This window comes from Pteropus vampyrus, unplaced genomic scaffold, assembly GCF_000151845.1.
Source record: "Pteropus vampyrus isolate Shadow unplaced genomic scaffold, Pvam_2.0 Scaffold208, whole genome shotgun sequence".
NCBI classification, from domain to species: domain Eukaryota; kingdom Metazoa; phylum Chordata; class Mammalia; order Chiroptera; family Pteropodidae; genus Pteropus; species Pteropus vampyrus.
The window spans coordinates 3,600,430-3,623,582 of NW_011888989.1; the positions used below are offsets into that span (position 1 = coordinate 3,600,430).

The 23,153-nt window shown below is 37.0% G+C and overlaps 1 protein-coding gene and 1 pseudogene across 7 annotated transcripts in view; one reads left to right on the forward strand and one right to left on the reverse strand.

The window, feature by feature from the left end:
- SRPK2 (SRSF protein kinase 2) overlaps positions 1 to 23,153 on the forward strand; it is a 192,335-nt gene that overhangs the window by 70,744 nt on the left and 98,438 nt on the right. The window lies entirely within an intron of this gene.
- On the reverse strand, positions 2,080 to 2,615 carry LOC111747007 (annotated as a pseudogene).

The window sequence follows — 23,153 nt, forward strand, 5'->3', positions numbered from 1 at the left end:
GATTTTGTTTGTTATCAGTTTAATCTTTGATTCTGTTTCCTGATTCCTCTTTGGAGGGTTGCCTTATTATAGCCAGAGCAAACCTTTCAGAACACAGATCTGATCAGGTAGGTCACTCTGTTTTAAAAGCCCCTTTAGCTGTCTTTCCATAGTTCTCGGCATAAAGGTAAACTCCATATCTGTGCCAAGGAGCATTCAAACTCTCCAGCCCAGTCTCAGACTCCTCTGACTTTGGTTGTGTGGATTCTGCCTTGTTTTGCTGCTGCTGTCTCTCTCATCATAAGGAGGCCCTGCCAAGGTCGAATTACGCCTATTGTAAACCCTTATAGACACATGAACCTCTCCTGTACGGCATTTGTCACAGCTGCTGTTTGACAGTGGGGTGTATCATGACATTTGGTCTACTTACTGGTTTATTTACTATTAGCCCCAGCTTATGATCTTAAATATAGAAGTGCTTTTATCACAATTTTATTTTGTATCATCATTTGCAGCTTACAGATTATGAACTTCGTGAGACTTGGTATAGGGAGCCATCTAGTTCGATGTTATTGGCGTAGATTTATAGATTATGGTCACATATAGTCATAAGTAATTACATATAAAATCATATCTAGTTAATTATAGTCAGAAGCTAATGACTTTAACTGATGAATTGTCAAGGTTACAGATCTTAAGTTTTTCTGTCACCATAAAAATGTCATTTATTATTAAACATATTTTTTATATTTGTTTTAGTGAAATTAAAGTATATCTGAACACTTTCCATCTCTGTCCGAAACTAGTAACGTTGTAATAGTCATTTATCTCCCAAATATCAGTATTTTGTGTATCACCATGGTGCCTTTTGTTATGGTTGCATTCTACCTTCTGCTTTTATTTACTTAATGTCACACTTTGTTTTTTATTTTTAATTGTGGTAAATATACATAACATGAATTTTTATAATGCCTTTTAAAAGTTAACTTTCTTTAAAACAAATCTTTGTATTCCGACCAGAACTGAAGAACCAGTATAATTTGCCGTTAAAAACAATTACTGTTAAATCCTGTTTAGATTCTGTTGTCTTCAGGCTTGAGCCATATGCTCCTCTGTTTACAAGGGAAATTAAATTGGCAAGTGTCATAAAGGGGCTTAAACATGTGTTAGTGCCAAAGTAAGACTTGTTCTTTGATATACTCAGATAGACTGAAAGAACAATAGGAAAATAGTAAGTTTCTCAGGATGTGATTCATTGTAATTCAATACCAAGCCCCAAGTATCACCTAAGATCATTTTGTATAGCAGTAGTGGCTCTTCCTCTTCATCTGGGAACCCCTTTCTCCTAAATGTTAGATCAGGGAAGTTTTGAACAACTGTGAGCAGCTGTTATAAGAATAACAATGACAATAATAATAATAAAAAAAGCTCTGTTAATAATCATATTGCAGATTCCTTTGTAGCAGAATTCTTTATGTGCCTGTAGCTAGAAGAAGTTAAGACTATAGTGTATATTACATTTGTCATCCATCTATCATCTGTCCATCCATCCATCATTTATTAGTAGTTATTATGCGCTAGCCACTCAGTGATTTGGAAAACAGGGAAAAGAAAAGGCAGCACAAAAGCATAGGATGTTTAAAGAAGAGACTTGGTGGTTGGCTTATCCCTGATAGTACTTGGTTAGTTTCTTGGACATGCATGCTGAGGCACTGTATCATGGATGACTCTTTAGTGAGAGGCCGGCCCTTGGCTCTCCTTGAAGGAATTATATTTAACCATTAATTGCATTTTGGGGAAACTTTCATAAAGACTAGAGCTGCAGCAAAGAGGTTACAAACACAGCTGCCTACCAAAGGCCACTGTAAATGAGTGGTGAGAGCCAGGTGGGGACCCTAGAAAACTGGAGACCAAAACCCCATCTGAAGAGGTGGCTGCAGGTCAGCTCTTGCTGATTACCGCCATGTCATAATACAGGTCAAGTTTTGCCAGCTCTTGTGATTTTTAGAAGTTGAAACATTGTGGGGTTTTTTTTGGTCAGATATCTCTTATTCTTTTTCAATTTTACAGTTTTTAATGAAAGCTGTGTATAATATTACTTTATCCCTGCATCTTCTCAATTGTTTCTTCCTTATATTTTCCCTTTTCCTATCCTACTTGTCAAAATTTGGCTTTATGGTCAAGGAACTTTTGTGGTCTTTGTCCAGCTTTAGTCTGGTGATAACCACCTTGCTAGGGCGAATGCCCGCATGAACAGTTGTGCCTTTAGCCTTGTCCCACTGCACTCATTCAGTGGAGATGACATATTTCCTCCTGTAAACCTGGACCACTTTGCCAATTTGCTGCCTGTTGTAGTGTCCTCCCACAACCCGAACTTCATCATCCTTTCTAATGGGCATGGATTGAACATTGTACTTCTGTCTTAGCTCTTTGGGAAGAGGAGAAGACATAATCTTCCCATGAATGTGAGAAGGTGTATTGGAATGCCTATTATGGTTCTTGCTCTGGTCAGAAGTCACAAAGGCATTGAACTTCATTCATTTAGGCTTGCTGGTGCTCCAGCGACGGCCACAGAAGGGAAGACCAAGATCTCTTATTTTAAATGATGGTGCAAGTTAAACCAAAACAGAAAGTCGTACAGCCTTTAAAAAAAGAATATCTGCTATCTAAATTCAGCTCATGGTAGCTAAACCTTTTCTTTCGTATAGCACATTGATTTACTGTTTGTGAGCCACAGACCTGTGCAGACTTATTGTAAAGGAATTTCAAATCCTGAGTACTAAGCATTATCTGTCGATTGAAGGCATAGAAGTCAAACTATTGTCATGCTAAAGAGTGCATCTTTGTAGTTTTCTGATATTTCAAACATGCAAAAAACACTGGTGATGACTGCTTTTATAACCATATGCTAAGATACCAAAATTTAATAAGATATCAGCTGTTTAAAGTTAGAAGGGCCCTTCCAAAATATTTATTTTTCAAAATGGGAAGTCGTTATTTTCATTTATTATATGAGTATTAAGGTACCCACTATGGTGGAACTTAAACTTTAATAAGTCTGAAAATTACAGAGGTAGAATGGTCTTCTGTTTGCACAGCTGCCACTTCATCCTTTTTCTCCTCCTTTTCCATCTTTCTTTTCCCCCTTCATTCATACCCCTCTCCACAAAAAAGATTTTGAGGCTAGTTAGAAGAAGAATATCTGCAATGCAATAAAAAAAGAGTCAGAGAACATGCAGGTCAGGGTAGAAGGTTATGATGGAGGATAGCCAGACACACACTCCAATATATGGCATTTGCCATGCAGCTACTAAAGGTGACTGCCAAATTTGGCTTTAAGTTTCCTGACAGGCAAGGAAAAAAAAGTAACATTGCTCTTATTACTTATAAGGAGAAAATATCCTAGTTTCTGTAGTAGAACCAAATCTTACTTCTAAATTAATTGTGATTATTTAACATAACCTTTTCCACATATCTCAGAAGATACGTTAATTCATTTTAGAAAATCCAGATAAAAAGAACACGAAAAACATTACACTTTTATCATTAAAGGTTAGTCATCATTAGTAATTTTTTATTCTAAGTTTAATTTTTGTGTAATATAAGTAGATTTATAGAAAAGAAGCAGATGTAGTTTAACATAACACTATCACCAAGAAAAGCCAATACACTGACATTATTTTGGAATTGCTTTTTATACTTAACATATAATTTTTCTTATTAAATTATCTTCTGTAGCATCATTTAAAAATGATGTCATTTTTAAAGGCTGCATAGGACTGAGTCCACGCTATGGATAGATGTATCATAATTACTGAGTCTTGGTCTTAGAAATGGAATCACTTGTAAGGCTCTTTATGCGGAGTGTTAAATTGCCTCCATAAAGGCACAGCTTTACACTCTCACTAGCAGTGTATAAAGGACGTTCATTCTTTCATTGGGCATGCATAAATGAAAATAAAGTCAATACAGTCAAGTTTAACAAGATACAAGACACAGTAGATTCATTTTCAGTCAGGCATTTATGAACAACCTAAGGTATACTTAGTGTTTATGCTAATGAATTTTAATCTTATAAGGGATTTCAAGAAGTTTTATTATCCAGACTTCTCACTTTAGACAGATAACAAAACATTCAACATAGGTGGTTGGTTTCCTTTTTTTATTAAAGATGTGCGAGAATTAATAATCTCCAACCTTCCTCATTAAATCAGCACCTTGTGGATATTCAGTAACTATTAACTAATGTTATTGCAAAATTTAATCACCTTTTTAGTCAGGATCTTCCTTTTAGCAAGATGCATTTTTCTTGCTGTATTTTGAGTCTTTTGAGGGGCACTGGATGGGGAGTATGCTTTTGTACAGCAGGAAGACTGGAATCCAAAGTCCAAATCCTCAGGTTAGCATTGCAGGCTGAGGAAACAGCACATGAGTCATCAGAGCGAGATTCCATAAGGCTGAGGAAGAGGTGAAGGAAAGGATGGGAAACTAGATGAGAGAGAGAGAGAGAGACAGAGAGAGACAGAGACAGAGAGACAGAGACAGATGTTGTGTCCTGGTGGCAAGGACTCTGTTCAGTGGTAAGGATTTTGAACTTTATGCTGAAATTTACCCAGGGCCATTGCACGGTGATAGCAAGGGAGATGCTCTGCCCAAGCTCAGGACTTGCACACACTCTTGCAGGCATAAAGTAAGGTCTTCTGAGAAGTCCTAAGAAATGCGTTTTTTCCTCCAGAATAGAAGATTGCAGGATATGCTGTAGAGTTGGTGGCAAAAGTTCTTCATTTGCTCTGGAAATGGGTTGAAAAATTATGGCAGTATTTACCATTTGAGTGATAGAGGGAAGATGAGTTTCTCGATGCACTATTAAACATTGAAGTGGATTACCAAGAGAGGCTATGAAATAATTCTCTCCAAGGCTTTTAAAAGAGGGTGGTCCCTTATTTGTTTGGATGGGTAGAGATATCCCTTTCTAAAGACAGGTAGTTGGCCTGTTGAACCTAAAATATTTTTTTGATGTTATATATGCTTAATCATGACAGGTTTCCTGATTTATAGTTAATAATTTGAAATGTTTGTCTCAAAATTTTCTATCAACAATTTGTGATAGAAGTCTTTGCTCGGATATATAAAGTATCACTTCTACAGAAGACTTTCTGCAATGATGGAAGGATCTATAATATAGACATGGCTTTCTTAATGTTGGAAATGTGGCTACATGAGTGAAGAACTAAATTTTAAATGTAATTTAATTTTAATCAAAGACCACTGAACTCTATATTTTCTGGCAAGAATGTCCATAAACTTGGTTACTTTAACCTTTTTTCATTTAGAATATCGTTTTCTTTATTGTTCTTTCTCTTTCCTAAGCTCTACCTTATTCCATTTTCTTATTATTTCTCTCTTCCTGTCCTGACAGTATTATACTGTACATTATTTCCTTTAACTCTAATTGGTAATTTAAAGGGAATTGTATTCTCTAGTTAGTTGTCCTTTGATAAAGTTGGTTTCTTAGGGATATGCTTAGTTCCCCCCTACTCCCCACCTCCCCCTTTAAGGGAGAAGAATACTGTGTAATTATCTGCCATCACACCACTTAACTGAACTTAAAATTTTCTTTTTAATGTTCTACTAACTTAAGTTTATTAATTGGAAAAGCAGTTTAGTTTTCTGAATCTTTGTTTTTAAAAAGAAAGATAAAATGATGTGGACAAATTTCTAAGTCTATGTTATATCCCATAAAAGAAATAAAGATAAATAGATGCATTATAGTTTATTATACAGTACACACACACAACATTCACACAGACACACAGATTATTCTCACTTGTTCTTGTCATTCTGTTTTTGCCAGAGCTTTAAAAAATAATCCAAAATGCTGACCTGAAAATCAATTTTTGTCCCCATTCGCCAGCCTTTTCTTTTTGACAGATTTTACTAATGATTATTTTAGTATTCTTTGGACATCTTGTTCTTGGGGCCAGGGTAATCCTTAGCTTGTGGGAGGAGCCTCTGGTTAATTCAGGGCTGAACAAGGTTTACAGTTATAGTGAATGTTATTAAATTTGTTTATTGAAAAGAAAGTCTGATAGGATTAAACAGAATTGTGAAAGAAAACTTTCTTAAGAGATTAAAAAATGCTTGCCTTTATTCTTACTGGTTATTCATCAGTTATAGTTTGACAGTTTGTTTGAATAAATGAAAGACTCCTTTAGAGGAATCCTTGGCTGCCTTTAATATAATAAACATCTTGGTCTGTTAAATGAGATTTTCTCTTCAGTTTAGAATTGTTCCCCCGCTCAGGGCTTTTGTAGTTGGAGCAAGAGAGTGTATTGATTTATGGTGGGGGTGGTGTCTTGGTACACATCTATTTCAACGTAGATACAAGTATTTATTTCAAAGTAAACAAATTATGAAAGTGTGTATGGTTGTAGTGAGTTTTGCAATGTTTGGCTTATCCTTCCAGTTCCTTCACTGCCATTACTGCTGCCCTAAGGTCACTCATGTTTCCAGCGGCTGTTTGGCCCTGCTTAGCGGCCCAGCTGGCCACTAAGGAGACATGCAGTGATTATCCCCTGCTTCTCTCGGAATTGCTGTAAAGTACTTAACAGCTAATGATGAAAATTGAACTGGTTACCACAGTAAAACTTACCAGCTGTTCACCCACCCGGTTGTTTAAGGGAATCAGAGATTTTATGGAGAACATTAGAAAGGCCTTCTGATTCTTAGGACTAGATATTATGATGGATTTGTTCGTAGAAATACTTTTAGATAAATGCTACTTGTCCATAAATGGAAATGAAGATTTTCCAAGAAATTTCTTAAAAATTTAATGTTTTAAAAGTGGATCTACTGAAGTTAACTTCTAAAGATGAGGCTCAGTTTAGTTACCTGATCTGACTTGGCTTTTTGTTGTTTTAACCTTTAAAATTCCCATTAAGGGTTCAGTGGCATCACACCTTGCATGTGTGTGAGGTAAAACTGGTATATCTCCCAAATGTGAAATTATATAGTGACTGACATCGCAGTCCCCAGTAAGTCCAACACAGCCAGCTTTTTCTCCAGTGATGCAACACACCAGTGTTCCTTTTCTTGCATTGTTTGCATTTAAGGGCGTGAGATACAAAATAATGTATTTCTAAACATTAGAATAACGTTTAGCTCAGTGATATGGTTATGCTTTGAGAGGCACATGGGCAAGAAGAACTCATATGAAGAAATTGAAGATTACATGTCATGTCTCATATAATTCCAAGTCTTATTGAAAGGAACGTTGGGAAGAAACACCACATTATCAAAATTCTTATTTTCCCTCTAACTTCAATATAGTTGAGATGGTGGAAGGTAAAAGTGCTTTTATGAATGATGCAACTCAGTTTTATAGTGATTCATTTTTATTAACTAATCAGAAGCATTTAACTAGTTCTATTGACCAGGCATATACAGAGGAATAGAATGTTTAATAAAAACATCATAGCTAGAAGGGAACTTGGCACTCCAGCTTGTCACCCACCCTTCTTTTATATGTGCGGATGAGGAAAACTGATGTTCCAAATGGTGAAGTGATTCATCTAAGGTTCCAGATAGGTTTCTTGTAAACCAATAGCTTTCAGTATTTAAGGTTAAGAAGTTTAGAGTGTTGAAACATTGCACAAATTAGTAGGAATTAGTTTGACCAGTTTTCTTTCTCTTCTTTAAGAAAACCAATAATGGTTAATTTAAATTACACTGGTACTGTACTTTTTAGCTCTGCTCTAGCCAGACCATGGAAGAAATAACTTAAATGCCTTTTGTTTTACAGCGTATTCTCCTGTACACTATTAGTTTAGTTTAAAATAAAAAAAACCTTATAGATGTATAGGGAAATGGTTCTATTCCCACTTCATAGGTAAGGAAACCAATATGTATATGGTAGAACAGTGTCACGTATCAGTGGTCTAAGTACTCTGAAAGCCATGTTTTACAGCTTCAACCCCTGTGCCTGAGGGTGTGAACACCGAAGATGTTGAGTGTTTTCATGTATAAGGTGTCCTAAGTCAGGTTGCGTGCATTTCATAAGGGTATGTGCTCTATATGTCTTCTTCTGATAAGTTCAATGTATAAGCATCAAGAAGGCACACAGATATGGGAGTGCCAACCCTGGCCATGAAACAGTGAATTCTTTGGCAAGAGGACCACTGTTCAAATATAAATGTGGCTTTGACCCCCTGAGATCACAGAACTTGCTTTCTCTAAGTAGCAGCAGCCTTTTCAGGAGATGGTAAAAAAAAGATCAGTACATTCAATTTAGATATCAAGCATTAAACCTTTTTATTTTAATTCTGTTTAATACATTTTGTTAGGCACTATTAAGTTGTCATGTTATATTTTGTTCAGTTAATAGTTAAAAACTTTGAACAATCAAATGAGAAGCCAACAAAAGGTTTAGCTTTTCTTTTTGTGTGTATGGCACTTAGATGGTTATTGCAGCTCTGCAGGCATTAATGGCATTTTGATGTATTTAAGAGAGGTTGTCATCATTTACTCTGGCTCATTCTCCTCCTCCTCTTCCTTATCTTTTCTTAATGCCGAACATTTACTGAGCCCAGACCCTTTTTCTAGTGCCATAGAATTGATCAGTTTAAAAAGTGCCTCCTTTTACAACATAGAATGTATTCATGCTTTATCTGTAGAGAAAAATGATTATTGGCAGGAAGGAAGACTTTGGTAATATCAAATAAAGAAAAAATTTGTTAGCATTCAGCCTTGTGCTATAGTTATGAGCCCACGGAGATATGGTTTTGATTCCTAGTTCACATTATATTTTAAGTACCGGAGCCCTCTGTTTTTCTCCACAAAACACTGAATATGATAATGAATGCCCATAAGGAGGCTCAGGCTCACTCCAGTAGAACCAGGACCCAACATTCACTGTTATGGGTCTTAATGCCACACAGTCACCTACCTAATTCTTGAAGGCCTTTGGGCTGTGAACCTGTATCTGGGAATGCCCCTCATCAGCTGATTGCTCTCACGTGCACTCCCCTTTCTCCTGACAGTTCTAGGCATCTGAGAGACTACTGTCACTAACTGGCTACCTGTCGAAATGGGTGAAATTTATAGTTAATTGTCTTCAGTATTAAAAATATCTGCCACTGGAATACATAGATATGCTAAATATAAAAGGTTTCTGTCTTTGGTTAGGGAAGAAGCTGGGATAGAAGATGAAGAACTAAAAGTGATCTTTTGCGGTTTTTTTGTTGGTCTTTCCTTTATCTAAATGTTTGGCCCTCTTAGGGTTTCTGTCATTGGTCTGCTGCTCTTTTATGCATTTTCTCCGTTTCCATGGTGTTGAATGCCATCTGTGTGCTGGTGACTCCTAAATTTATATCTCTAGCTCTATTCTGAGCTGCAGACTATCCAGCTGCCTACTTTACATCACTACCTAAATGTCTGTTGAAACCCCAAATTTAACAGTACCTAAACCAAACTCATTATCTTGTTTTATCCTTCCTGACTGTGCCGATAGATAGGTTATATGGCTAATCTGTGCTTCACTTTTCTGTTGTAAGGGGAGTTGTAGTAGCGGGGAGAGAGAGAGAACAAATAATTCCTTTGGTTTATGTCTACCCTTGGGGGATCTGGGCCAGTGACAAACTTTACCTCTGTGTAGCCTGCCTCTGTGAGTTTATATGAACATCTTAACTATCTAAGAAAGAAAGAAGGCAGCAGGAAACTTTGTGAGGTCTGTGTAAAGATAGAAGGAAGTTCCCTAATCTTCAGTAAATAGTGAGGATTTTTGCTGATGTGTGTTTATAACCTTCGAGCTTTTCTTTGCAGCAACTGCTCCAGACTGCAGTCACCTCTCTGCCAGATTCTTGCTCATGTTACTTCCTAACTGGCAGGCTCTGCAACAGTGGGGCCCACTGTGACTGGGAATTGCCTTTCTGTCTCTAAAATTTTGTTACACTGCTCATTTTAATTTAAAAAAGTGAATGTAACTGTCATTAGATTCAAAGCCTCACCATTACCTTATCTCAGTTTTCCTCTTGGTTCTCATTTACTTGATCACTAAGTCCTGTTTATTCATTTACAGAAGCCCTTCCCAAACCTTCTGCTCCTGCTTCTATCTTGTTGTGATGATTTTATTGAGTTAGTCCTTGCCTCTAGCCTCCAGTGCTGCTCAGTGTCTTTCCTGACTGCCACTAGCCTTCTCTTTGCCCTTTGTACCACCTAAAGGATCACTCTCCTAAAAGAGAGTCATTAGTGCAGCTTAAGAAGATCCTTCACACCCTGGTGCTCCTACTGACCCCCCATCTTTGGTCCTATGAGCCATTTCATCCTCACGAAGGGCTCTTCCCTCTGGGCCTCACTATCTCTGCTCTGTGCCGCCCCTCCCAACCCCCTGCAGAGGGCCCTTCTCCCAGTATGCCATTTATACATCTGTACTGGGAAGCTGCCTGTCACCCCACTAGACTGTGAGAGAAGAAGTATTTTATCTTTCTTCATGTTCCTGGTGCTTAGCACATATTCTGGCCCATGTAGTTCTACAAATATTTATTTGAATAAAAGCTTTTTATTTCTTTCCCAATTTGTGTGGAAATTTTCTCTAAGAAAAAATTATTTTTGTCTTTTTCATTAGAAAATATTGGGCAGTATTTTCTTGTTTTACTCTCTTCCGAAAAGCTTTGCCAAATGTTTCTTTCTGTAGCTGTTCTACCAGCCTGCCTGTGCTCAGAAACCTTCGAGGACTCCCATTGCTTTTATTGGGATCTCTAGCAGTGTTTTTTCTGGTAGTACCGTGTTCTTCTACAGATGCCTGCCTACCTGATGTTTGACTTGCTCATCAGCCATGGAGTCTTGGAGCCGTGGAGGCACACACAGTTAATGGCAGAGTTGGGACTTCAGTTTAGGTTACCTATTTGTCGCGTGCTCTTTCTCTTACATCTCACTGATGCCAGCAGCAGGAAATACTAGGCAAAGCTCCCTGGATTGGATTGAGAAAATTTTGTTTATGCCAGTTCTGAACTGCAGGCATTTATTAATGTGCTGTAATTTAGAGATAATCTTTGTAACTAAAATGGAAAATTTTGTTCCTTTCCTCAAATTCAGAGTGTGCTAAAATTCTCAACCTTGTTCATGGCCCTAAATTCACCATTTATTATTTAAGGTTGTTTTGCAAGTGACTTTAGGATTTTAATTTTAATCTTGCCAGTTTTGCTCTTATGTCAGGTTTCTCAGCTGTAGAATGATTCGTGTAGAATTGGAGAATTAAGATTAGAATGTAAAGATGTCCAGACTGTTTTGAGCCTTGGCCACACCTTCTATGAGAATACATAAAATACCGAAGCAGAATTATATATTTCAAATGCTTCCTCCTTGGCAAGCTTTAAACCTTTGTAGCTTTGCGTTCTAATATTCAATTTATAGCTGTAGTCAAGCCAAAGGTTACTCTTAAGGATCCAACTTGCCTTAAGATTCATTAGTAAGCCCAGTTGGCTGTTTGGCTGTTCGGCTGTTCAGTTGGCTGCTGCAGACCAGCCTCAGTCCTCTCTTGAGTGGATTTGAGCTAAAAATAGATGATTTCTTTTGAGTTGGCGAAGCACAAGCTCTGGGGTGTGTTTCGTTGCTTGTTTCAGACTGGACTTTGTGTGTGTGCCTGTGAGTAGAGCTTTGTGTACACACCAGAACCTAATATTGGTTGTTTTGCTTTACATACTGTGGGGTTTTATCTACCTCCCCCACAACACCCCCCCCCCCCCCCCCCATAAATTTCCAGCCTCTTCCTCACAAGCAAGAAAAGGAAGAGCGGAGTGTACCTAAAATGGAAGAAGGCTCATTTGATTGAGATCATGTTGTTCATTTTACAGATGAAGTACCAGACCTAGAAATGCGGCCTGTCGTCAACCATGTGATAATGGCACAGGATGGAAATGACAGTGGGAAATAGTTAATTTTTTATTTTAAAAATATACCAAACTTGATTTGGTCTTTGGGTTTGGAGTAAGGTTATACAGAATATAGCAGACTATTGACAGTGGCCCTGGTGACCTTTTCCTGGGGGAAGATTTCCTTCTAATATCTTTCAGCTTTTCCAGTTACCCTTTTGAGAGGGATGGTAGAGGGAATGACTGATGTTGTAAATCCTCGAGGAGTTGTCCGATCATTTTGCTGAGAGAGATGATGGGGGTGTATGAAGGGAGGAAGGAGAGAATTGCAGTGGTAACAAAGATCATGGCTCACTTGATCTTTGTCCTGCACGGAATCACCCTTTCTTGGAAAGCATGAGGTTATCTTGTGTAAATAGATTTGTAGAATTGCAGAACTGAAAGCAGCATGATATATTAGAAAGAGTATATGGGTTTTGGAGCCATGGACCCAAAACTGAGATAATGTACATAAAATGTTTAAGACAAGGCAATCATTCAATAAATGATCTTGGAGCTTGGTAGGTGCTGCAGAGAGGGAATGTCTAAATTTAGCCCTACAGTCCTGTTAATATACCTCAGTTTGTCATCATCTAATTTGGGTATCAGAATAAGAGTTCTTTAGAAATAAAATTACGAAAAGAAGTTTACATCTCTTCTTTACTTTGCAATTTTTGAAAGAGTTTATTTCTTTTGTATTCTGACATCATTTCTGTGCTTTCACGTAAGAGTTTTTGCATCTTTTTGCCTGTAACCTCTTCCCTCCAATTTGGCACAATGGTTCTTGAAACATTCTTTAAAGGGCAACCAAACAAAATGTTGATTTAAAAAAAAAAAAAACATTACAGGCTGTGAACCAGAATAGTATTGCCAAAGGTTACTTTAATTAAGCGCCGGAAATAGGTAGATATTTGATAAATGTATATGGTAAAAAATATTTGGTAAATGAACATTTTAGTAAATATCAGGTAAATATTTTCACTTGTGGTAATTAAAAGCCTACAGTAAATCAAGAGCTTATTTGAAAAACAACATGTAGGAAAAAAAATGAATTTTCAAAATTGCCGTTTCTAAGTAGTATTCTTTCTCATTGCCCAGAAATCTTTCCATTTTTAGAGACAAGTGGAGTTCAAAGGGCAGCTGTTAGTTCATCCTGTACTTTCTGAATTACAGTCTATGTTTAGGCTTTATAAGTTAAAAAGAATCTTTTCCCCTCCCTCCCTCCCTCCTCCTGGCCTCTTCCCTGCCTGTTTATAATTTCTGTCCAGAATTTATATGCAGAGAACTTTATAAACCAGGAATAATGTATGGTGCCTCACATGATTTTTATACCTTTTCTATATTTTTGGGACTCAGTTTAAAAAACTGTTTTAAAGTGTATTCATGTTCCTTCCTTACTTCTTCCAGATAAAATGATTATTTAAATATCGTTCCATAAAAGGATAAAAATTAGTTTATAGAAAATTTACTTTTGACCTTTTGAGGCTATGCCCAATGTATTTGATCTAGAGATTAGCTTATTCTACTATAGGTGAAATATGATCAGTGGAGATGGGGAATGTGAGTAGTATTCATCTTCAAAAACGAATACTTTGAGAAGAGAGTTGAGGAAATAGCCCGTAGGTAAGGAGCAGTTGCTGACTAAGGCAGGAAGCAAGATTCTGGCTGAAAGAGGAGAGCGCTTAAGCTCAGAAGGCTCTGGCTTTTCTTGTTCTTATCACCGTGCAGTTAAATTTGTACCCTGACTTTTCTGTTTTTCTGTTGTTGCTTTATGTTGTAGAATACTCTTCCTATATCTGGTTCTACCTAGATTTTGTTAATTATGTACATCTTGTCAACTCCTAAGGGTATTTTTGAAACACTGTATTTTGATGTTCATGCTGTTTTCCTCTTCTAGCCTTCTTAAGTGCTCTGGCCCTCTTACAGGAAAAAAAATGTTTTATTATTTTGAGGGTGATGAACTAGATATACTGCTTCAGTGGTGCCTTACTAATTCAGGAAAAAAGTCATTTGTTCTCTGTATGTTTTTTATTGAGTGACTTCCTATGCAAAGACAAATTGTATCAACATTTTCCTAACTTAGAAGTAATATCTATATTTTGTATTTTCTGATGCTAATTGCTTGTATATTTTTGTTGTTAAAGAAATTTTTCATTAAAGTTTTGGATTGGTTAGGATTTAGATTTATCTTTTTGTTACCCCTTTTGGCAACTGATAAAAATAAATCTCGTTAGAAAGAAGAATTTATAATTCATAGCCTCCTCTGAAGAACAGGACTATTTCTGAAGTAGGGAACCTAATCAGTAGACTGAACTACTCAGGTACGTAGGGCAAATACCTGCTTGCATTTGCCCAGGATAACCCCAATTTATATATGTCTTCTTGGCATACTTACTAATAGGGGAAGGAGGGAAAGAAGCCCTTTGAGTGTCAGAAGTATAGTGGTTGATGGATTGGGTGGGTGGTCACCCTGGCTTAATGACTTCATAGATCGCCATTGTGGTTACCGCACCCATGCTTTCTTCTCTGGGTCAGAATGTTCATTTTGGTAGGAAGCTTGGAAATGTGTGCTCCAAAAGGGATGTGGTCGTTTGTGTCTAGGTGGTGAGGTTAAATGATGTACTTCATTGTACTTATCTCTACTTTATAATTTTCTACTAAATGAAATGATTTTGTTATTAAAACCAAAACAAAATAACCTTTTTTGAAAACAAGTTTTCAAAAATTGTTTAACAAACATGTAGACTGTTAAATGGTGAAGCCTATCAATCAGGCTTCTGCATTCCAAGCAGTACAAACTGACTTTGGCTATTTTAACTAGAAATAAAATTTATTGGAATAATTGAAATAGGCGATGGAACAACAGAAAAGCTGGGGGACAGGTGCATAGGACAGCCTGACAGTGGCTGCTGGACCAATCTTGGGACATCCTGTCTACTGGACATGCCTTTACCCGTGTAGCTGGACCCCTCCCACTGTGCATCTGCTGCCTGGTACCTTGAGCAACAACTTCAGAGTGGGAGTATTCCAGCCGGAGCCTGGGTGGTGGGCCTGTGCCCTGGCCTCCAGGGAACAGGGGCAGACTGCACCTCTTACTCCGGGATGCTTTATATTTTATTATGAATGGTGACTCTTGTCTGAAGTTTTCTTATCATCTGCTTACAAACTAAGGGATGAGAAAAAAATAATAACGGTCTAGTTATCTATCTGTTAGGAATTTGAATGAGGTAACAAGTGCTTTTAAAGGGAATCTGGGTTTTGACTTGAAAGTGATTGTTAATTACCACTAGTCAGAGTCTCAGGTGAGATTACTTTGCTATTGTTTACACAGCACAATTCAGCCTTTACTTAGAACCTCTTGTCATTTGTCTGGTTGGGGTTAGTTATTTTGACAGAGGGATTGATGTGGTTATATGCCTTGCCTTTAACTCTGGGTTATTTTACTCATGAGCTGTGTCAAACTTAATAATATTGTAGCTTTTTTAGTGCTTTAATTGCCAGAATGTACCGCTGCTGTTATTGGCTGTTAATATTGAAATGATTTTCCTTGAATCAGTCCTAGACTTAAATGTTTATAATGAACTTAGGCAAATTAGAAATATCTTGGTTAATTGCTCAAGAATGTTTTCTTTGATTCTTAAAGTTTGGCTTGCAGATATAACAGAGAACCCAAGTGTCTCATGTCTGTGGTAGATGACAATTCTTTGCTCATCAGAGTCAACGTATTAAGTTTTTAAACATACATGGTGGTTACAGCTAAAGCTTTGTGGTCACTTGTAAGTCTTTCCGGATTTTTCTAGTCAGAAGTTGAATGTGAAATGTAAGTAGTGTATTTAGAGTTCCTTTCAGAGATGAAAACTATCTAGGCCCTAGAATAATGATCAGCTTAGATGGTTTGCTCCTCTGAACTTTTAGTTGTTTTAGTAAGGAAGGTTTGTTTGATGAAGAAGAGTATTTGCACATTCTTCTCTTAGGAATTAAAACATTTGAAATTATTCAAGTAAAGGTGTAAGTATGCTTTTCAGAGTGTGCTAAACAGATATGTATAATTTTGTGGATCTTTTATTAGTAGACTTGCAATAGGCCTTGGGAATATGTAGGATATTATGACAAATAATATTTGTTAGATTTTCTATTCTAATGTTTCCAAATTTTAGAATTTAAAAAATCATTTTGGCAGCCTACAGAATGGTATTTCAGAAAGTCACACCTTTTCAAACAAATGTGATTAAAAGCATAAAGTTTGTGGTTTTTTTGAGAATTGTTTCTGTTTGCTGCTGAAATGTAGTGGGTTTCTGGTAGTCTCACAGAAAGCTGATGGTGCATGGTGTTCTGGTGGCTCTCCAGGCCCAGGGTGCATCTTGGCACAAACCTCACTTCATGGTATCACCCACTATAATTTAAAGAGAATCCTCAAACCTAGTGTCTGTCTCTTCAGAGACATTATGTCATATTCTGCATCTTGCAGCACTGTGCAAAACTGTTCCCAAACTGCTTTTTGATTCTCTCTCTGCATATGTGGAGGTAGTTCATCTGGCTGTTTGTTTATAGTTTCTTAATAAAAATCTTAAAGCAATTCATCTTAATTGCTTAAATTTGGCCTTTGACACCTGATGTCCATACGATTTTTTATTGGCTTTTGTTGTTGGTATGTTCTGATGCTCTGGTGTGCCCTCATCTCCTTGCCCTCTCTCTGGCAAGCAAACTACAGGTCATTATTATAATCAGTATCATGTTGGGGAAAAGATGTTTGGTTTATGCATCAAATATTATGGATTTTCTAATCTTAGACCTATCATTTACTCACTGTGTGATCTGGAATGGGTCTTTTATATTGACACCAAATCCTTATCTGTAAAATGGGAATAAAACTTGCTTTCCCTCTTACAGCACCACTCTATGAGAAGAAATGACATTGTTTTTCAGTGAATCAGCCACCTGTAAATTATACCATTATTTTATGTATCACCAAGAAAGAAAATTCACTGCCTGTTAAACTCTGATACACCATTGATTGAAAAATACATCCTGCTGTTAGAAATTATACATGTGGAAAATATACGTATTAGAATAATTGAACTGTGTTATATGTGAAAGCTCCATCTTCCATATTCCTGTCAGAGTGATAATTTAAAAACCACAAATCTCGTAATGTCATTTCTCTCCCTGAAACTCCTTAATGACTCCCCATAGCTCGAGGATAAAATCCAAACTCATAACATGACGAGTAGAATCTGGCATAATCTGGACCAATAGCATCGGTATCACCTGGAAACTTTTTAGAAATGTGACTTTTCAGATTCTACCCCATTCCAGGATCAGAAACTCGGAGGTGGGTCCCAGGAGTCTGTGCTATAACAAGCTTTTTGGGCGATTCTGATATATGCCAAGTTTGAGAACCACTGATCTGGTTCAAACCTATTTCAAGGCTCCCCCACCCTAATTGCATATAGAAGTTAAGACAGAAGTACTGGGACTGCTTTCCCTAAGAAATACTCTCCCAGAGAAGAGCACCGTAAAAATCTCTCACATTAAGGGCAGCTATTTCAGTGGCTTTATTTTGAATAGCAAAGAACTCTTCGTGATTACATATTATAAATTGACATGATTTCAATCAGTGTTTAATTTCAGATAGTTTTAGAATTCACTAGTGGGAATAGTAAGAAAGGCAAAGGCATTTTAACATCAATTTTGTAATTACGTTTTCCAGATTGGTCGTGTGTGTGTGTGTGTGTGTGTGTGTGTGTGTGTGTGTGTGTGTGTGTGTGTGTAAAGTCAAATGGAAAAACTAACTGACTTGAATGAGTAGCTATTACTGAGTTGGGATAACAGTATCATATATGTTTAAACAAACACAAAAACAATAATTATTTCAAACAACTGAGAAATGAAGATGTTATATTTTAGGAAACTGACTTTAGATGAAAGAAGTGGCTTGACTGATGAGTACAGTGCTGACAAAGGTACTGTGAAGCATTTGAATGAATTTACTTCATGAGAGTGAGAAAAACAGCCTTTCTAATATAACATGGATTTAAATATATTTACTTAAATTAAAAATTAAACATTATAAGTAAACATTTGACTGTTTCATTCCTCTACCTTAAAAGTTCACCAAAAATTTTGGAGAAGCAATTGCCGGATAATATTTGTAGTTTCCAAAAAACTACATTGTTCTCTCTGCCTAAAATGGTCTTCTACCTCCTCCTTCTGCATGTGAGGTTCTTGTCTGCTATGAAATTCTTACCATCTTCTCTCCATGTCTACTAGCCCTGTCTTCTTTCCCATTCTGAGGCTGAGAGTACTTTCTTCTGCCTCCTGTTGCATCTGGTGCATATTACATCAGTGCACCTGTCTTCATTGCTTTGGTGCTTTCTGTTTGCTGCTTTATTTCTTTTACTGTGTAAATATATTTTAAGGCTGTCTTTTTGGGGTAATAATGTATAACTAAATTAAGTATTGAATGAAGTGGAACATAGTCAGCATCAGTACATGCTTATTACTCAGTTTTGTCTTTAGCACATCATAGGGACCCAGAATATATTTCTTAAACATGAGAGAGGGATTTTCTCTAATTTAGATGCCATTATCTATGGATAGCTCAAAAAGCAATAGTAACCCATAGATGAAACATTAGCATATGTTTCAAAATCTTATTAACTAATAAAGATATTTGCATTGTTTCAAATAGTATTTGTTTAATTCTGTCCCTTATAATACAGTCACCCATAATCTCACATTCTAGTGGCAACTAACTAGTATATATTGCAGTCTTTTGCTTGTTTATTTATTATTTTTATATAACTGAGTTTACCCGATTAATACTGGAATAGGAAAAGTCTTAATGTGACTCTATTTTAAATAGGGTCCTAAATTTTACACCAATAGTGAAAAAGGTTTAACTGGGCCTTATCTTGATATAACTAATTATCACTTGTTAAAGTTAATTTTACATTATACTGAACAAAATTTATCATTGTTGTATCTTTAAGCATTGTTCATAGAATGAACAAAGTGCCTCAAATGTTGTTTCTGGTGTAATGTTTTACCCCCAAAATATATATTTTCACTTCATACATGAATTTTACAGGAATTATTGAGAGCCTTATTTTGCGACAGTAGTTAGTTGAGAGCTTCATCTGTTTCCAGTGATCTCCCCTAATTCTTTAATATACAAGTTCTCATTTGAAGAGCCTGTTAATGCATTATCTTTGTTGATCTTGTCTTCCCCAGTTAGTCTACTAGGTTTTTATTTGTCAGTAGCTTTGCCTGTTATTGAAGTCAACATCTATTTTATTGTCACCATGAAATCTTAACATATTTTCAAGATTTTCAGTTTTACTGAATTGTATCTGCATTCTGTTGTCAAGTGTTTAGTTTCAGTGAAAGACTAATTAATTGATCTGTGCCTCCATTAAACAAATCTGTTCTCCCCTCTTCCCACTAGCAGAGAGAGGTAACTTGAATAGGATCTAATTTTATGACTGGTCAGTTCATTTGTGAATAATTTTGTGTTATTTACTTCCTTTTGCAACCTCATCACTTCAGAGACTTTAGATTGCAAGTGTTAGAATAATAATAATCTTTTAAATTCAATTTTTATATTGCCATTTTGCTTTAATGTACTACAAACTCTTTAAACTTCATTTAAAAAATAAATCATTTAAAAAATAATGAATTCAAGAATATTGGATTCATAGGGTCCTGTGATGTGTTTGTTACTATAAGCAATGATTCTTGATAATTGTTTACTTTTTTTTTTAACTGAATAATGTTTGGATTATTTTCTATGGATAAATTTCTAAGGATCACAAGATAGGACCATTTTAATGTTTTTTAATATATATTATCCAGTTATGTTAAAATTTACATTCATCAACAGCAGGAATGTGTCCATTTAGTACATCTTTATCTATGTGTGTGGTTGTTTTTTAAAAAAGTGGAACAGATGAGAAAGATAAACCAAGGACATCTCATTGGTATGTATGCCTTTTACAGGGAAAGAAATCCACTCTCTGAGAAAGTCATTTTAGCGTCCAGTGTTCCTCCACTCATCTTATGTGAGTGTGCCAGATTAATCCTTCTAAAGCACACATGGTTTTGTCATTTCCCTATTCCCCATTTACTGCTTACTCACTTTTCTACTGATTTCAGAGCCTGACAGTGATGGTCTCCAGTGTCTGTCTCCACCATTTTTGTAGCTGAATTTGTTCTGTCCCATGGATGCTATGCTGCTGCTTAACTGGAGCACTGTGCTTGCCTTAGCTCTAGTTACTGCTCCCTCTGCCCAAAGTGTTCCAGCCTCTGTCAGTCAGTCTTACTTAAGATGGGCTTTAAAGGATATGTATCTTTCTCAATTATTAAAGGATTTAAAAATTTTATTAAAGGATTCTGTGGTTTTGGTCACTCTCATCCTCAGGTACTGGTGCTCAGACCTAGCATCTCAGCATCTGGCTGACAGACTGTTTCATTTCTGCTTTAGTGTTTCAAGTTTAGACGAGGGACTGAGTCTTTTTCATGTTCTCCCCACTCCTGCCTGGATTCTACCTGTGTGTCAGACCCAGTTCAATCCCACATCTCCTTGAAACTTTCCTGGATCACTAAGTCCTCATCATTTTTTTTTTTTTTTAAAAGTCAGAACCACTTAGTTCTTATAAGCATTTGTGCAGACTGCTTTGGCTCTTGGACTAGTCCCCTGGGGCAGTGACTCAGCTTTGTTTCTTCTGTTACCACTCTTACTTGACAGTGTATTCAAATTTTTGCTCTGTGTGGTTGCTTGACACTTCCCAGCTCTTAGCCTCAGTGCTACACAGTAGTTTAATCTAACCAGAATTTATTCCTATTCTATGATCATGGAACCTTGCTCTAGAATTTTACCCCTGCTCTTCCTCTCCATCTGTGGAGTGAATGTGGGATGACAGGAAGGGAGGGAAATAGCTCTGTCATAGCAAAGATTCAGGCTTTGTGTTTGCTAGAATAAAGATGAGATATCTAAATGTCTGGAGTTTTGTATGTAGCACACAAAGGATGACCATTTGAAGCAACAATGTCTCTTTAAATTTTGGGAAGATGAAATATGACTGTACATATTAGTGTGACTCCAAAATAAAAATATAAAAAGATGTTTTGGTATCATTCCTACATTTTTACCTTAGGCCCATTATTATACATCTAAAGAACTTTTATTGCATCTTTCCCTTTAGTATTCAGATATTGGAATGTCAGAAGTTTGTTTAAAATATTTTTGGAGAGATTTTCAATAAGTTATGTGCTTTGCAGCTTCAAAAGGAAATATTCTGAACGTTATTCAAAAGATCTAAATTCAGCCTTTGTATCAGTCTAGGACATTGCATTTTCTGTATAATTGTGTATAATGAAATATACTAGTTACTTAATTTTTACCTTTTCTCCCCCATTGAAGGTACAACATGGAAGAGAGAATTGCATGACTACATTTTTAGTGCCTTTAATACATTTTACCCCATTGACAGAAGAACCGTGCAAAATAAATACATTAAAACCTTAATATTTTTCCTTAACAATGTATTCTGTACTTAAAAAGTCCCGTTTGGAGTTACTGGTCCAATTAATGGCGAAAAAAAGTTCTAGATAAAATTTTTCCTTTAGCTAGTGAAGGTGTTTCTGTGTGCTGTGGTGTTTGGTGTGTGTGTGTTTTGGTAGCAAATGAAGTGAGGATATAAAAATGAATTCAAAGTAAAGATGGGTCAGAGGTTGGGGTGAGGAGAATTAGCTGCTGCCAGTGCCTGCCGGGGGCCTCTTGGTATGAGCTACAAAGTGATCTGCAGATAATTGCTGCTTATGCTGGGCTTGGAGGTGCCTTGGGAGAGGCTAAGCTGTGAACTGAGGCTGCTGCCACTAATGCTGGACTTGGGGCTGCTCAGCAAGAGGTATGGGGCATGGTGAAGCGAGATGCTGCTTGTTTGGGGTTTGTGAACCTTTGAGATTTTAGGAAAGTCCATAGCATTAGCCAAGACCGTTTGTATGGAAAAGCCACCGGAAGTGGCTTGGGTGGGCCCGCAGATTGGGTGGGGTGAGGTCTCAAGAGTCACTAGGGCAGGGAGAATGTTATTATCTAGGTTGATGGAGCTTCACATATGGCATCCATCTGTCCGTGCACACTGGGAGTGGTTTCTGCCAGCACTTCTGTCTGGGAGAGAGCTGCCCTGGGCTGGGGAGCCTGATGTGGAGCTAGGACCCCTCCCTCCTCAGGAGGGACCTCCACAGCCTAGATTCCTCTCTCGATTTTTAACTGCCACATGTGAGTGTGGGACTAGCCTGTTTTGTGTCACCGCCCCTCCTGCCAGTTGATGTGGCTTCTTCTGTTTGTCCTTGGTTATAGGACTTTTGTTCAGCTGGACCTCAGGCAATTCTCAATGATGGTTGTTCTGTAGTTTAGTTATAATTTTGATACGGTTGTGGAAGGAGGTGAACACAGTGTTTATCGACTCTGCCATCTTGACTGGCAGCCTGCATGGCAGCTCTTATGTTTATCCTTCTGTAGAAACTGCCAGACTGTTTTCCAGAGTGGCTGTGCCCTTTTACATTCCCACCTGCAATATCAGAGATTTCCAATTTCTCCACATCCTTGCCAATGCTTGTATTATCTATCTTTGTTGTTATTATAGCTATCCTATTGGGTGTGAAGTAGCATCTTATTGTGGTTTTCATTTTTATGTCGCTGATGGCTAATGATGTGGAGTACTGTTACTTATTATTATATGATTATTGGCCATGTGTAATAGTCTTTGGAGAAATGTTAAGATCCTTTGCTCAATTTTAAATTGAATTATTTATTTTTTTTATTACTAAGAGTTACTTATTTTAGGAAAGTCCATAGCATTAGCCAAGACCGTTTGTATGGAAAAGCCACCGGTAACTCTTATTCTAAGAGTTCTGTATTTGCTTTTATTATTGGGTTTGGGAGTTAGCACCTTTTTATTCTAGGGGGAAAAGGACCAGGTGGCAGGTGATAGTCTCGGTTCTCACTACTCAGGTGTTTCCTCTAATCTAACATAGAAGAGCAGAGGAAGCCAGCGATGAGCTGCTCCTGAGTGCAGATCACTGCTCTCTTATCTTTATATCCCAATCAGTATATACTTTTGATTTAACCTTAAACTCGAAAAAAAGGGGGCTTTTTTGAGGAGGAGGTCTTTGCTACTGGTGACATGGATGTATTTTTAAGGCATTCATTTTATTTATTTCTTGAGTACATACATATGCATTGGTATTTTTAACAGTCAAGCAAAA